This window comes from Chlorocebus sabaeus, chromosome 10 (assembly GCF_047675955.1).
Source record: "Chlorocebus sabaeus isolate Y175 chromosome 10, mChlSab1.0.hap1, whole genome shotgun sequence".
Lineage (NCBI taxonomy): Eukaryota > Metazoa > Chordata > Mammalia > Primates > Cercopithecidae > Chlorocebus > Chlorocebus sabaeus.
The window spans coordinates 74,887,724-74,900,906 of record NC_132913.1 but is presented as its reverse complement, the minus strand read 5'-3'; the positions used below and the strand labels follow the sequence as shown (position 1 = coordinate 74,900,906).

The window sequence follows — 13,183 nt, the reverse complement described above, 5'->3', positions numbered from 1 at the left end:
AAGAATCTGAAATGGAGAAGCAAGAAACTCATATATTTTCTGAACAAAGGTCTTCAGCCTTCCTGGCAAAGTAGATTCTGTCAATGTATTAGATCTCTAGTGATCTTAGTCTGATATGACCATAATTCCAATATAGAAACAGTAAGGATAAACGTCAATGGTAGGGACATACAGCAGAGAGACTCTGGTTGGCATCTTTAAATATTTATATATTGTGTAGAATAATAATAGAAATACAGAAAACAGCCATAATGATAGTGAACATTTATTGGAGGTTCCCTACACGCTGGGGCCTGCCTTAAGTGCTTTTTATGTATTAAGCCATTTAGTACTTATATCAAGCCCAGAAACTCTTATTATCAACATTTTAGGAACAAAGGAACTGAGGCAGAGTAAATTCAAATAACTTGGCTGAGTAGCCAAGCTAGCAAGTAGCTAAGGTAGGGCTCAAAGCCTGACCTCCTGGAATGGATAATGGATTACATTGTCTCACTAAGAGAAATGTCCAATGGTAGCCCTCAGACTTTTTTAAAAAAATAAATATATTGACAGTGGGTGAAACAAATGAAATAACTTGAAGAAGAAACAAACTGCAAAAAAGTTTATTTATTAACAATGTAATAATAAATATGTAATTTTTGTTTAAACCCTAACTCTAGGGGGAGAAAAAGCATTCTTTTTCAACTGATTACAAAAACAATCCTGGAAAGTAAAAGAAATAGTTGTTCAAAATGATCGTATCTGAAATCTTGCTGTAAGCTGTTTCCTTCATCTGTTTCCTCCACTAAAAAAAAAAAAAAAAAAAAAAAAAAGAGAAAGAAAGGAAAAAGAGGTTTAGACTAAACAGAGTCAGAGTTGCTGTGACCTAACAGGAAGTTGGGCTATTCCCAACTGCCAGTGATCTCTGAAGCGACTCTCAGGCTCCCTCTTTGCTCTAACAGACAGCAGAGACTTCAGGCTGGATAACAGTCAAATTCTTACCTCTCTCTTTCACTGCTAGTAAGATCAGACTGCGTTTCTTCCAGTTATTCTTCAATCCCCAGTTTCTTGATCTGTTTCTAAAAGAAGAAGTAGAGAAGATAAATCCTCTCTTCAATACTTGGAAGGAAAAACAAAATCACCTCAACTCCGTTTTGAAAAAAACAGTCCAAGAACTTTCATCAGAGATTTTACTTGTGAGTACCTGGCAATATACTGTCTAGCCCATGAGAAATAACTTCAATTTCTTCTTTCTCGGGGAAGGGGGGAAAAGCAGCGTGCTGAGAGGCAAAGAACTGATAGGGGAGGATCACTGTTTATTTTCCTAAAATGAAAATCAACCCTTCCCTGTAAACGAAGTAAACAAACTGAAATCCAAACTTGAGTTCTCAGCATTTTGCATTTAATTCTTAAGCAAATTTATGTGCAATGCTTATGATTTTAAACCATAAACATTTTTGTAACGAATTGGTGTATGTAGCTTTTTTATAATTTGAAGATTGTAGTAGAATTCTTTACTAATTGTGCTTAGTTAATTGGAAGTTTTTGGAAGGTTGGTTTACCTTTCCATTTTATTTCGTAACATATAATAAAGAGACTGTCAGTCTTCTATTCAAATAATCTTTCAATACCATTAGTTGACATTTAAAATGAGGTATAAACATTAAAATAATCGTAATCTAAATTGAATATTTTATGCCAGCATTAACTAATCTCTCTAAGGAAATATTTTACAAGTCTCCAAAGACCAAAGGTTATATTCTGAGATCCCTAAACGAGAATACTTATGATCAAGTCTATATTGTGCAATTTTGTAAATTAAAACAATAGATAACATGCCTACATGATGTACTGTTATGTTCCTGTTGCTTATAAAATGTTTGCTTCTAGTAAAAAATGAAAGAATATAATACAGCAGTAAACAACCACAGAAATATGAGAGAAACAATTATTTAATTATGAAAAAGCACTCATTAGTTTAAAATAATTACCAAAAATAAGGGTCAAGAGTACTACCATGTGGGAAAAAAGAAAAGATAAGCAACAGCCACACTGTGACTCAGTGCTCTGGAAATTAGTCACAAAATGACTTTGTATAACATGAGATAATACAACACAAAGGGCAAAACTCAAGCAGGAAACATACTGCACAGAGAGTCATGTTTCATATGTGAAAGCGTAATATTTACATGACAGGGGGAAATTTGTGACAATTTTGAGAGATACTGCAAAATTTTTGAACATGACAAAATCTCCATAACACATTTTAAAGATTATTTTAAATTTATCATTCTAGTGCATGATTATTTCAATATACAGAATCCATATCTCATCTAATCCTTAAACTAAAGAGGGAATAGTCTCTGAAATTTAGTTGAGTATGAAATGTTAATTTGTGGCCTATGGCTTAATAAAATTATACAAAATATAAATAGGGATCAATAAAGACTGAAAAATATTAACGTAAATACAGATAACTAACAGAATAAAGTAAAATTTCAAAATAAGAGTAAAGTTTTAAAATATTTATTTTTACTGATTTGAGTAGTTATATTGGAAAACCAAGTTTTTCTACTTCAGGTGACCACAGAATCTTGTTGGAAAAGTTTAATGACATATACTACTATTTGATCCCTGTCTCTGTTAGGTATACTGAATTGGACAACTTTTTGTATTGTTTTGTTTGCTTGTTTTTAAGATACAGTCTGATATCTTTTGTTTTACGTCTAATGACTAAATCAAAACTCGTTTTGGAAATGTGGCTCCTGTCCAAATGGATTATGTTATCAACTGGTATTTGATGGTCTGATTGATTGCCCGTATATCATTTGCTTGTTGATTGTGTAACTATTTTGACTAAAATCTTCTGTCATAAAACTTATTGTTAAATTAATAATACATAAAATGAGAACATATTTTGTAATAAACTCTAATTTTCAAAACAATTTAATTATGTTAAAAATTCATATTCTAATCTTATTTATTTACATCTTTCAAATTCAAGAGATAAGTGGACAGGATGGCAAACTAATGGAGAAAAAATGCCAACTTTAGAAACTTAATTTAATACCAGAGTGCCTATCCATCTAACCAAATAGTAAATATGCTATCAATTACTTAGGAATGTTTGGTTGATTAAACTCAGTGTCACAAAATTTTAAGGTATCTTTCAACTGATATCTCTACCTAATACAAGAAAAAAATGCAAAGTAAAGATCCTTACAAAAAATAAAAAGGAAGAGACAATATGAAAAGTGAAGACATTAATAGACTAGGATTTTCAAAAAAATCTTACCAGTATAAATTAATTAAATTGTATTACAATATAGGTTAAAATAGGTTAATTATATCATCAATTTGTTTTTTCTATGTGGACATGATCTAAGAATTGTACTACAATACAACTCATCTATTCACAATAAAGGCCTTCTACAAACAGCCATCCTTTTTTGTTTACCATCTATAGCAATTAACTCATCTGAAGAATTAAATTTGGCAGGTTGCCTTTTTAAAACACAAATATATTTTCATGCATTAGTGTCAAAGGTAGATTCTGCTATCTTTTATAGAAATATAGTAGCACTATAATTCTTTCTGATTGCTACAGTGTGCATTTGGAGAAACTTGAATTCAATAGACATGTGTTTCTGGATATCAAATCTCACCAGAAACAGGGAAGTGTTCAAGTATTTCCAGCAAGTACTCTTCATAATAGACCATCTCTCCTGGCTTTCTGAGATCCTCACTGACTACTTTCTTGGTGTTACGTATCAATGCCAGGGGCCCAGTCTTCCCATTACCTTTCTCTCCCTGTCTTCACTTCTTCAAGTGTCAGGTGCCGAGTAGAACCACAGCCTGAGATTCAACTGCCAGTAACTACCAGTTGTTGAGGGCAACTTCATCACCTCTACTTTTCTTCTTCCTCAAACCAACAATAACAGAAAGTATGGGCCCATGTCAAATCCACTGTTTTCTCTTTAAGCCTCTATTTGGAATGTTGTGTCCTCTCTTAGTTGGAACAGCGAGGTGTTAAAATTATTTCAAAAACAAAAGAATATAAGGACATCATGGCCCATAATAGAAGTCCCAATGCTGCAATACAACTATCCCAATTGTTCCATATGGAACAATTCTAGGTCTCTGTATAGACTTAGAATTATTGCAAGGAATTGCCCAGTTAATATGTGAGTAAAAAATATTATATGTTGTTGATTAGGGCATAATAAAGCTATTTCACATCAGAAATGTGAAAGTATTCATCAGTAGGACACTGATAAAATGTAAATAGTTTGTATTACTAAGCACAATGTGCCTTTGACACCCTCCAACTATACCACACCTTCAAGTGCTGCCACCACACGGCTGCCAACCTAGTCTATCTCTCCTCCTCATCTTGACCCTTATCTATTTCTATCCAGTCCTTGAATTCTATGATAATTCACCTGAAAGCATCACTTCATTCCTCATTCCTCATTTCCCAAGGCTTAAAAGCAGAATAAATCTCAGAAACAGGGTAAGTCTCCAGAATAATGGTGTTTATTATGAATATTTTGATAATATTTTAAAATCCATTTAGGAAGCTTCAAAGATTAATTTTCATATCAGAAAATGAATCACAATGGTTATATTAAAATGTAATACAACTTTTTTCTAGTTTTTTGAACATATGGGAAATACTTTAAATTTTTAATATTTTTGTCTGCTAATTCTGTTTTTTATGTCATTTCTATGTCATTTAGACTTTTCTCATTATGAGTTATATTCTACTGTTCTTTGCATCCCTAGTAATTTTGATGTGGTTGCCTAATATTACGAATTTTACCTTATTGGGTGTTGGTATATGTTGTATTTCTATAAATATCCTTGAGCTCTCTTCTGGGATGTAGTTACATTACTTGGAAACTGTTTCCTATTTTGTTGTCTTGCTATTAAATTTTGTTAGGCAAGACCAGATAACTGTTTATTCTATGGTTAATTATTTCCTACTACTGATACAAACAACTGAGTACTATACTTAATGCTTCATGAACTGAGAGTTTTGCAACTTGGGAACAAAAAATATTCCCTACTTTACATGTGTGGGCCCCTCTAACCCTTTTAGGTGGTGCTTCCCCCAGTCTTCAGACTTTTCTCTTATGAATGCAACAGATCAATATTGAGCTGAAGACTAGAAGTCCATCTGAAGATCTCTGGATCTTTCTTTCTGTATAACTCTGTCCTCTCTGACGTTTGGTACTGTATACCCTAACTACCTCCTGAGACTCTGTCTGCTTTGTCTCCCAAACTGAGAGAGACCACTGGGTTCTTATAGAGTTCCTGCTTCCTGAACTTTCATATAGAAGCTAAACTGAGTCTCCACTCAGTCTGGTGGAACAAATGTACAATTGTGGGGCTAAACACTTGTTTCTTATCTCTATGAAATCACTGCTCTCCACTGACCAATATAATTTATTTTATTTTGCTTTTTTTTTTTTTTTATTTATTGTAGGTGGGTGGAAAAATCCAATCCCTGTTAATACATTGTGGTTAGAAATAGATGGGCTTTTAAAATTGTATTTTCATAACACCTTAAAAAACAAAATTTGGATATAAATTTAAAAAATTTAAGGGCACAGAGCCTGCAACTTTTAGTTTGCCTAAATAAGATAAACATACATTTATTGTGTATTGTATCCCAGGAGCTATGTTATATGAGTACATATGTGTTTATACAATGAAGAACATAAGATCACTGTTTCTAGAAAATAGTTATTTCATCTTATATGAGAAGTTTATTGGTTCATTATTTTTTCTAAATAAAAATAGCTATTCAGGAAGCTAATATCTCACTCCCTTCTATATTTTGGATGACAAATGAGCTCCACATGCTTAAAATCAGTCAAGTGGTCACTTGTTCAACAGGCACTTCCCACTTGTCAGACAGTGAGTGCTCAGGGTTATGTACCTAGAGTTTTATCAGAAATTACAAATTGCTTTTCCCAATAGTTTCCTATCACAATTTCTTGTAATTGTCTTTCCTTCCCTGTTTCTTGGCTACTTTCATATGAAGAAAGCTAGGTAAAGTAAATACAAATTACAACTTTCTCTTGTTGTGAAAGGAAGCTTCAGGTGCTTCCTGCTCAATTTTTTTGCACCACTTGAGGCAAACAGATAATCCCAAATAAATGACAAACGTAGTAGACATCATTTATATTAGCATTGGAATTTGATTTTATAGCTATGTGAACATTATTCGAGATCTTATATATCTCATTTGAGTTATGTGGTTTTAATCTCATTTAGCAAAGCTATTTAGTCAATGAAGAAAGGAAATCGGTATGCATTAAAGAAATGATCTGGTGCTAATGTGAGTTTTCAAAAAAATTAAGATAAGCATTTTTTAAGAGATATCTGGGCTTTCCTTTTAGTCTCAGTAATTTTATTCTAATTCTAGACTTCCCAGAATTAACTTTTCTTAGTATGTTTTTTTCTTAAGGAACAGCGGAAGAATGTGCCAAATGAGGAAAGATGTTTAATCTAGGGGAATGTGGACTAGCCTCAATTCCCATAACAAGAGATATCTGTTTTTCTATATGTGGTAAGCGCTGGGTAACTCTTTTCAAGCCTTTTTAAAGTTTGCAAATATTAATAAGAGCCCTCAAAAAAGCAAAAAGTTTCTGAGGTGCCAATGTTTGCCATATCACTATTCTGTCAGTATTACTCTCCCCACCACCACTTACCTGCATTTGATATTATCATCTAGTACAGAGATAAGGAAGATACAAGCTTCCCTAATAGGTGCCGGAAGCCTCTTCTGTAAAAGACATGGGGAGACCATGGATGATCTCCAAAAATGTAAGTGAAAAAATATCTCTGCAAGTATATACTTGCACTTTAGAAGGGAGCTTATACCTTGTTTCCAGCTCTCTCAGAATCTTACACACCACCATGAAAGCTATATTTGAGACCTACTTTAATATCCAAGGATAACAGTATATATAACTAGAATCAAAAAGAGTGTCAATCAATGATATATCCTGAAGAAGACAACACAAATATTTTAAAGACACAATATTTTATAATATTTATAATATAATAAACACAATATTTTAAAATATTTTTAAAATATTTTAAAAACTTGACATGGGGAGGAAGTTGGGGAGTGGGGGATTAAGATATTCTATGGATAAAGAAATCTCCAATAAAGAAGAAGACTTTATATTTTTGAAAGCCAAGGAAGAGATTAAACCATTTTAAGATTTCTTTAGTTCTATCATTATACTTGAATAAGCAGATTCAATTTTAATATCTTTAAAGCTGAGCATTAACCATGTACTTTTTATATATTAATCCTTTGAAAGATACGAAAAGTGTACCATGTGACAAATTTTCATCATTTATAAAGTAATGAGGATTTGATGTAACTTACAAAAAATCAAATCTCTGGTCACCATTCCCAGAAAATTACAATCGAATGAATTAGGTAGGGCATTAAACAAGAAAACACCTGATTTCTGATGATATGATTATGTGTTGGGTAGGATTTTGATAGGAAAGAGATGAATGGCAATTCAGACTAAGTGGTCTTTATAAAAATGTAAAATAATGAGCATTAAACATGTGAAACAAAGAGAACTATTTATTGGATTCTGTAAATAAAGTGGCACCAATTGCCTGTCATTCTCAGGAACCATAGTTCTCATCCTTCGTGGGATTTTTTCTGTTTGAATGGAAGTGATTGAAGATCAACTTCTTAATGGCTCCTGGGGGACTATGACTCAGCTGCCCTGACTCTTCGTTCCTTTAGAGTGATTCAGAACAGTTGATCACAATGTCATCTGGGCAGATGGTTGTAGTCACTAACAGCTGTAGTTCCTCTCTTGAACCGAACTCAGACCCCTCCCACATACTGTCATTAGAAGCAATCATGAATTCTTAGCTTTTTAACTTTAAGGCTTATTTTTACTACTAAAAATCCTCTCCTTAATAGGAGCGAAAACATTGATCATTATTTATCATGTTTATTGTACTTAAAGATAAAACTTTTAAATAGTATTTGAAACTATAACATTTTTCTAAGCAGAAAGGTTTCTAATTCATCATAAATCTGAAACCAAAAGGTTCTAGAAATCCAATCTCAGGTATTGTGAGTGTAGATTTTGCCCCCTTTTTTCCCTAAATATAATAAAGTAACATTTTTTTGTGAGCAAATCCCATACCTGAGTGAACATTTTGCTCTCCTTTTGTCATACCACAAGTTGAGATCATCAGAAGCAGAAAGTTGAGAAGTCTCCAATATTTTTGTCTAGATAGAGATAAAATCTGATGGAAACAGGTCTTCAGGAGAAATGAAGAAACTGACTTGATCTTTTTAGCTATTAATCCTTAAAATTCTTTAAAAAGGTAATATCAATCTGAATACCAGAACCCGTTAGGAAAATCTCAACTGTTTTTCCATGTATTTACAAAGCACATGTACCTCCCGCAAGATGTCCCATTCATTATGAATTAATAGATTGATTTTAGCTAACAAATTAATTCATTTACCAAGAGATACATAGACAGGTAGGTAGATACACAATTAAAGGAGCAACTCTTCAGGAAATAGATGTTTTGGTCCTGAAATACCGTTTGCTTACTTAACTCAATAACAGGTACCTAGAAGAGCAAATACAAAAAGCAGGTAAAGCAGCCAAAAGTAGCCACAGGTCTCTCTATCTCTACATATCATTCCCATTTTTAAAATGTGTGGTAATTTAATAGAGAAATACACATTTAATATATTATTCTTTTTTTCTCCTCTCACGCCAAAAATTCATTGTATTATCTTGCATTCATTTTTTATTCCATTTCCTTTCATTTGGAGCTACCAGCTTTCGTAGTTGTGCAGAATTTTATTCTTGAAAACCTTCATTTGGTTCAGACATGTAATACTAACTTTTATTTGTTTTTTTCCCCCCTCTGAAGGAAATGACAGTAACATACCATAAAGAGCTTTGCTTTTAAACAAATTGAGTTAGTATGGAAATCAGAGTAATTTTGATGAAGAAAGGTGAATTCATTCAAAGAAAACAATGTAATCTTTCTCTGAAAAAAAAAAAAAACTTACAAATTTAACTATAAAGTCCAGACAAAATACTTTCATTCATTTTTAGAGAGTTTTAGTAGTTATGGACAACTATACATAGAACAGGCATAATAAAATACTATTCATTACTATAAAAAGAAACATTGGCATTATTTCCTTTATTATGTGTTTCTTTTTTATTTCAATTTGTTCGTTGTATTCTTGGTAGTGGAAATCTATAGTATATCATATTCCCTTCCGATTTCAATTGCAAATTTTAAGAAATGTGTTTACATGTTTACATTTGCCTTGTTCTTAATTTTCTAATGATCTCTTCTCCTCCTTCCCCCTTATTGCCTCCCATTTTCACTTCTGCACTTCCAGAGCTCATACTCCTCTCTTAACTGGCAATAAATATTAATATTTCCTGTTATTTGATAGTATAAAATTTTTACCTATCAAAAATATAAACACCAAAAATAATTTTATTTTAATTAAATTTCTTAACTTTGGCTCAAAGCATTACATAAAAATTTGTTTTAATCAATTTAATTTAATTTATTTTTGCTTTAATTAAGTTTCAATATGTTTCTTAACTTTAGCTCAAACATTAAATAAACATTTCCTAGTTATGGTTTAATGAAATGTTAATTTCTAGAGATTGTAAGTAATCTGAAATTTACTTTAGGTGATAAAAAGGAAAATATTTCTGAGAATGGCGTGTCTTTCTGAAGCTTGCAGTTGCCCTTTCCTTGAATGGTCACAATTCCTATGTCTGAGTTGAAACATTGCCAATATGCAAATGTAAAACTCTGGGGTGAAAAAAATCAATTTCCTGAGCTTCAGTTTTTGTATTTTAAAAACCTGGATATTTCAGATACTTATTTCTATGACCGTTTTTAGCTCTAGCAGTATATAAATGTGTGACCTCGCCTCCATTTTAGCTTTAAAATTATTTAAATAAATAGTTTGCATATGGTATATGCTATTGGGTTATAACATAAAAATATATATTCGTTTTGCCTGGCATTGCTATTTCCTCCCCATGAGACTTTTTTTTTAATACTATGAATAACAAAAATATTAATTCTATACTGTGAATAGTTTTATTCTTGGAAGAGACTTCCCTCCTTTAAAAAAAAAACCATGTACAATTACTTTTGTACTTAAAAGAGTGAAACAATTATTTTTCTTTTCTTTTCTTTTCTTTTTTTTTTTTTTTTTTTTTTGAAACAGGGTCTCCCTCTGTCACCCAGGCTGGAGTGCAGTGGCACGATCTCGGCTCACTGCAACCTCCGCCTCCCGGGTTCAAGCGATTCTCCTACCTCAGCCTCCGAGGAGCTGTGATTACAGGCGCAACCACGACCGGCTTATTTTTTTGTTTTTAGTAGAGATGAGGTTTCATCATGTGGGCCAGACTGGTCTTTAACTCCTGACCTGAGGTGATCCGCCCGCCTCGGCCTCCCAAAGTGCTGGTTTTATAGACGTGAGTTACTGCACCTGGCCAAGAGAAACAATTATTTTTTCTTATCAGTGAGATTTTCACAATCTAAAATGTAGAAAGAGTTGTGATTTGATTCATGAAGTAAGGTTAAGAAATTTTTCATCAAGTAATTCTCCAGAAAACTATTACTTCCTGTAAAAAGAGCCAAATCCAAAAAGAAGTTTCCCTTTAGCGAGTCTTTTTTTTTTTTTTTTTTTTTTTTAATGAAGTCTAGCTCTGTTGCCCAGGCTGAAGCTGAAGCGCAGTGGCGCTATCTCGCTATCTCAGCTCACTGAAACCTCCGCCTCCTGGGCTCAAGCTAGCCAGTCTTTTAGTCAACATGATTAGTCAGCAAATCTGCAATTACAATGGAGGTTTGATTTTTGTTTGTTTTTAAGTCTCTCTGTGTTTGTAATATTAATTTACTTTTCAAGTTTAGAATGTTTTGCTTCATTGTTTCCCATATTTTAATCTGTGTAAATATTTTACACTTTAAAATTATAAGTGTAATTTAAGTGTAAATATTTTATGCTTTAAAATTATAATCTCAAAATTTCGCTCTTATGGTAGAAATTAAGCATTGCTTTAATGTCAGGACAGTTTTAATGATAAGAAATGAGAATTTCGCATGGGCTTATATTATTGATATCCTCTCATCCCCTAAGCATCCTTCAATCAAAAAAAATTTTTAAGTTGGTTAATAGCTCGTTTGTGAAAGCAAAAACAGCAAAATAACTGTGAGGTTATATTTGGCTGCTGATGGGAAAACATCACAGCACAGGTAGCATAAATAATTAGCTTAAATTTATTAGCCCGCATTATACAAAATACAGAGGTAAGCGGCTTCAAGACTGGTTCCTTCAACAAGGAACCGGTTTTTTCCTGTTTTTGTTTCCATCATTCACAGCAGATGAATTTTATTTTTAGTTTGTCTGCCTCAATGTTACAAGGTAGCAGCTTCAGTAACAGGTGTTACTTACAGACAGGACAAATACAAGGAGGAGTTATCTTGTGGTTCTTCCCATATAGCTGCATTCACAGCAAGGAGAATTTTCAAAATCACTCCATCCCCAACCATGCAGCTACATCCCTTCTCAACTTGTTAGCCAGAGTTCATATAGAAATATCTAAACCAAACACTATAAAGTTAATGGAATCACCATGATCAATGTGGGTTAATGGTGATTTATTCCTTAGGTGGGTGTAGGCTAACCTTCTCTGAGAGCTGGATTTATGAACATATTAAAGAGTCTTCTCATTCTAATGTAGCAGAGAATGTTTCATTAGCAAACAAGCAAGATGACTAAATTTTTTTTAAGTAGAAGAGAAATGATGAAAATGAATTCATAATCTCATTGACCTAAAGTATTTTCTATTACCAAACCATCTTTTTCTCCATGAACACCAAGTTTTATTTGGTTGAGCTTAAAGTATGCATCTATTTTTGAGTACAGCATTTCATATCATGTGGATTATTCCCAAATTATCTTCTAGTCATTATCACTGCCAGTTTAACTTAGTGTATATTAAATTTGGTAGATATATAATAATTTTCATTATGTTGGAACCTACATTGTTTAAAATGTAATTTTATTTTCTCTAGTAAAATAAACATGAACATGCACATAACCATTTTAGTATTTTTAATTCCAAAGTGTGATATTCCTAATTTGAAGTATTATCTACATTTCTAAACATTGAAAGAACACATGTAGAAAAAAATGATTAGTTGATGATTAAGTAATAAACCATTTATATATTTCCTCTTACCAACACCTTTCAAAGTCTTGCTTCTTTTGTTATCTCTGTCCAGTTAATAAAATACAAATATAATCATTCAAATATTAAATTCCTGTATCTGGAGGGGAGAAATGCTGAATTTTTAAGGCAGCAGCAGTTACTATTAATTTATAGCTGGGATTCCAGCAGCCCAGAATTTTTTTTTTTTTTTTTTTTTTTTTTTTGAGACTAAGTCTCACCCTGTCATCCAGGCTAGAGTGCAGTGGTGCTATCTCAGCTCACTGCAACCTCCATGTCCCGGGTTCAAGCGATTCTCCTGCCTCAGCCTCCTGGGTAGCTGGGTTTACAGGCACATGCCACCACGCCCAGCTAATTTTTATATTTTTAGTAGAGACGGGGTTTCACCATATTGGTCAGGCTGGTCTCAAACTCCTGACTTTGTGACCAGCTGCCTCGGCCTCCCAAAGTGCTGGGATAACAGGCGTGAGCCACAGCACCTGGCCCTAGAAATCTTTTAATGCTAAATTATTAATGCTCCATTTTATTTTGCCTAGAGAAAACATCAAACCTTCACATTTTTAAAAGTCTCCTATTTCTTGTCTTTCTGAAAGACAATCTCAATCTCTTTCTCACGTACAAAATTTAATCACAGCAAGAAATTTTTCTCCTTCCTATCCGCTCTTCAGTAACTTTCTCATCTCTCTCTCTCTCTGTTTCTCTGTTTCTTTGTCCCCCTCCAGCAAAACACACACACACATTCATTACACACACTTTGAAAATGTATTTGTATCTCCCACCAAGAAAACCTATCATTTTAATGGAAAATACAACTTTTCTCAGCCAACAGTTAAACTCTTTTCACCTGTGCCTGGGATCTCATCTGCTATTCATTTTACTTTTCTTACAGCTTTTAGCTCTCCCTTTTTAACCACATA

At 32.9% G+C, this 13,183-nt stretch overlaps 1 protein-coding gene across 4 annotated transcripts in view; it reads left to right on the top strand.

The window, feature by feature from the left end:
* The first annotated feature begins 885 nt into the window (after positions 1 to 885).
* The window catches only part of TFPI (tissue factor pathway inhibitor), a 100,719-nt gene continuing 88,421 nt past the window's right edge, over positions 886 to 13,183 (top strand). For 2 of the 4 annotated variants that reach the window (XM_073019866.1, XM_073019865.1), the window contains exon 1: positions 888 to 1,175. The gene's annotated coding sequence lies outside the window, so the exon portion shown is untranslated. Of the gene's footprint in view, positions 1,176 to 13,183 lie in introns of all 4 variants that reach the window. The other 2 variants (XM_007965583.3, XM_007965581.3) reach the window with 2 other exon arrangements.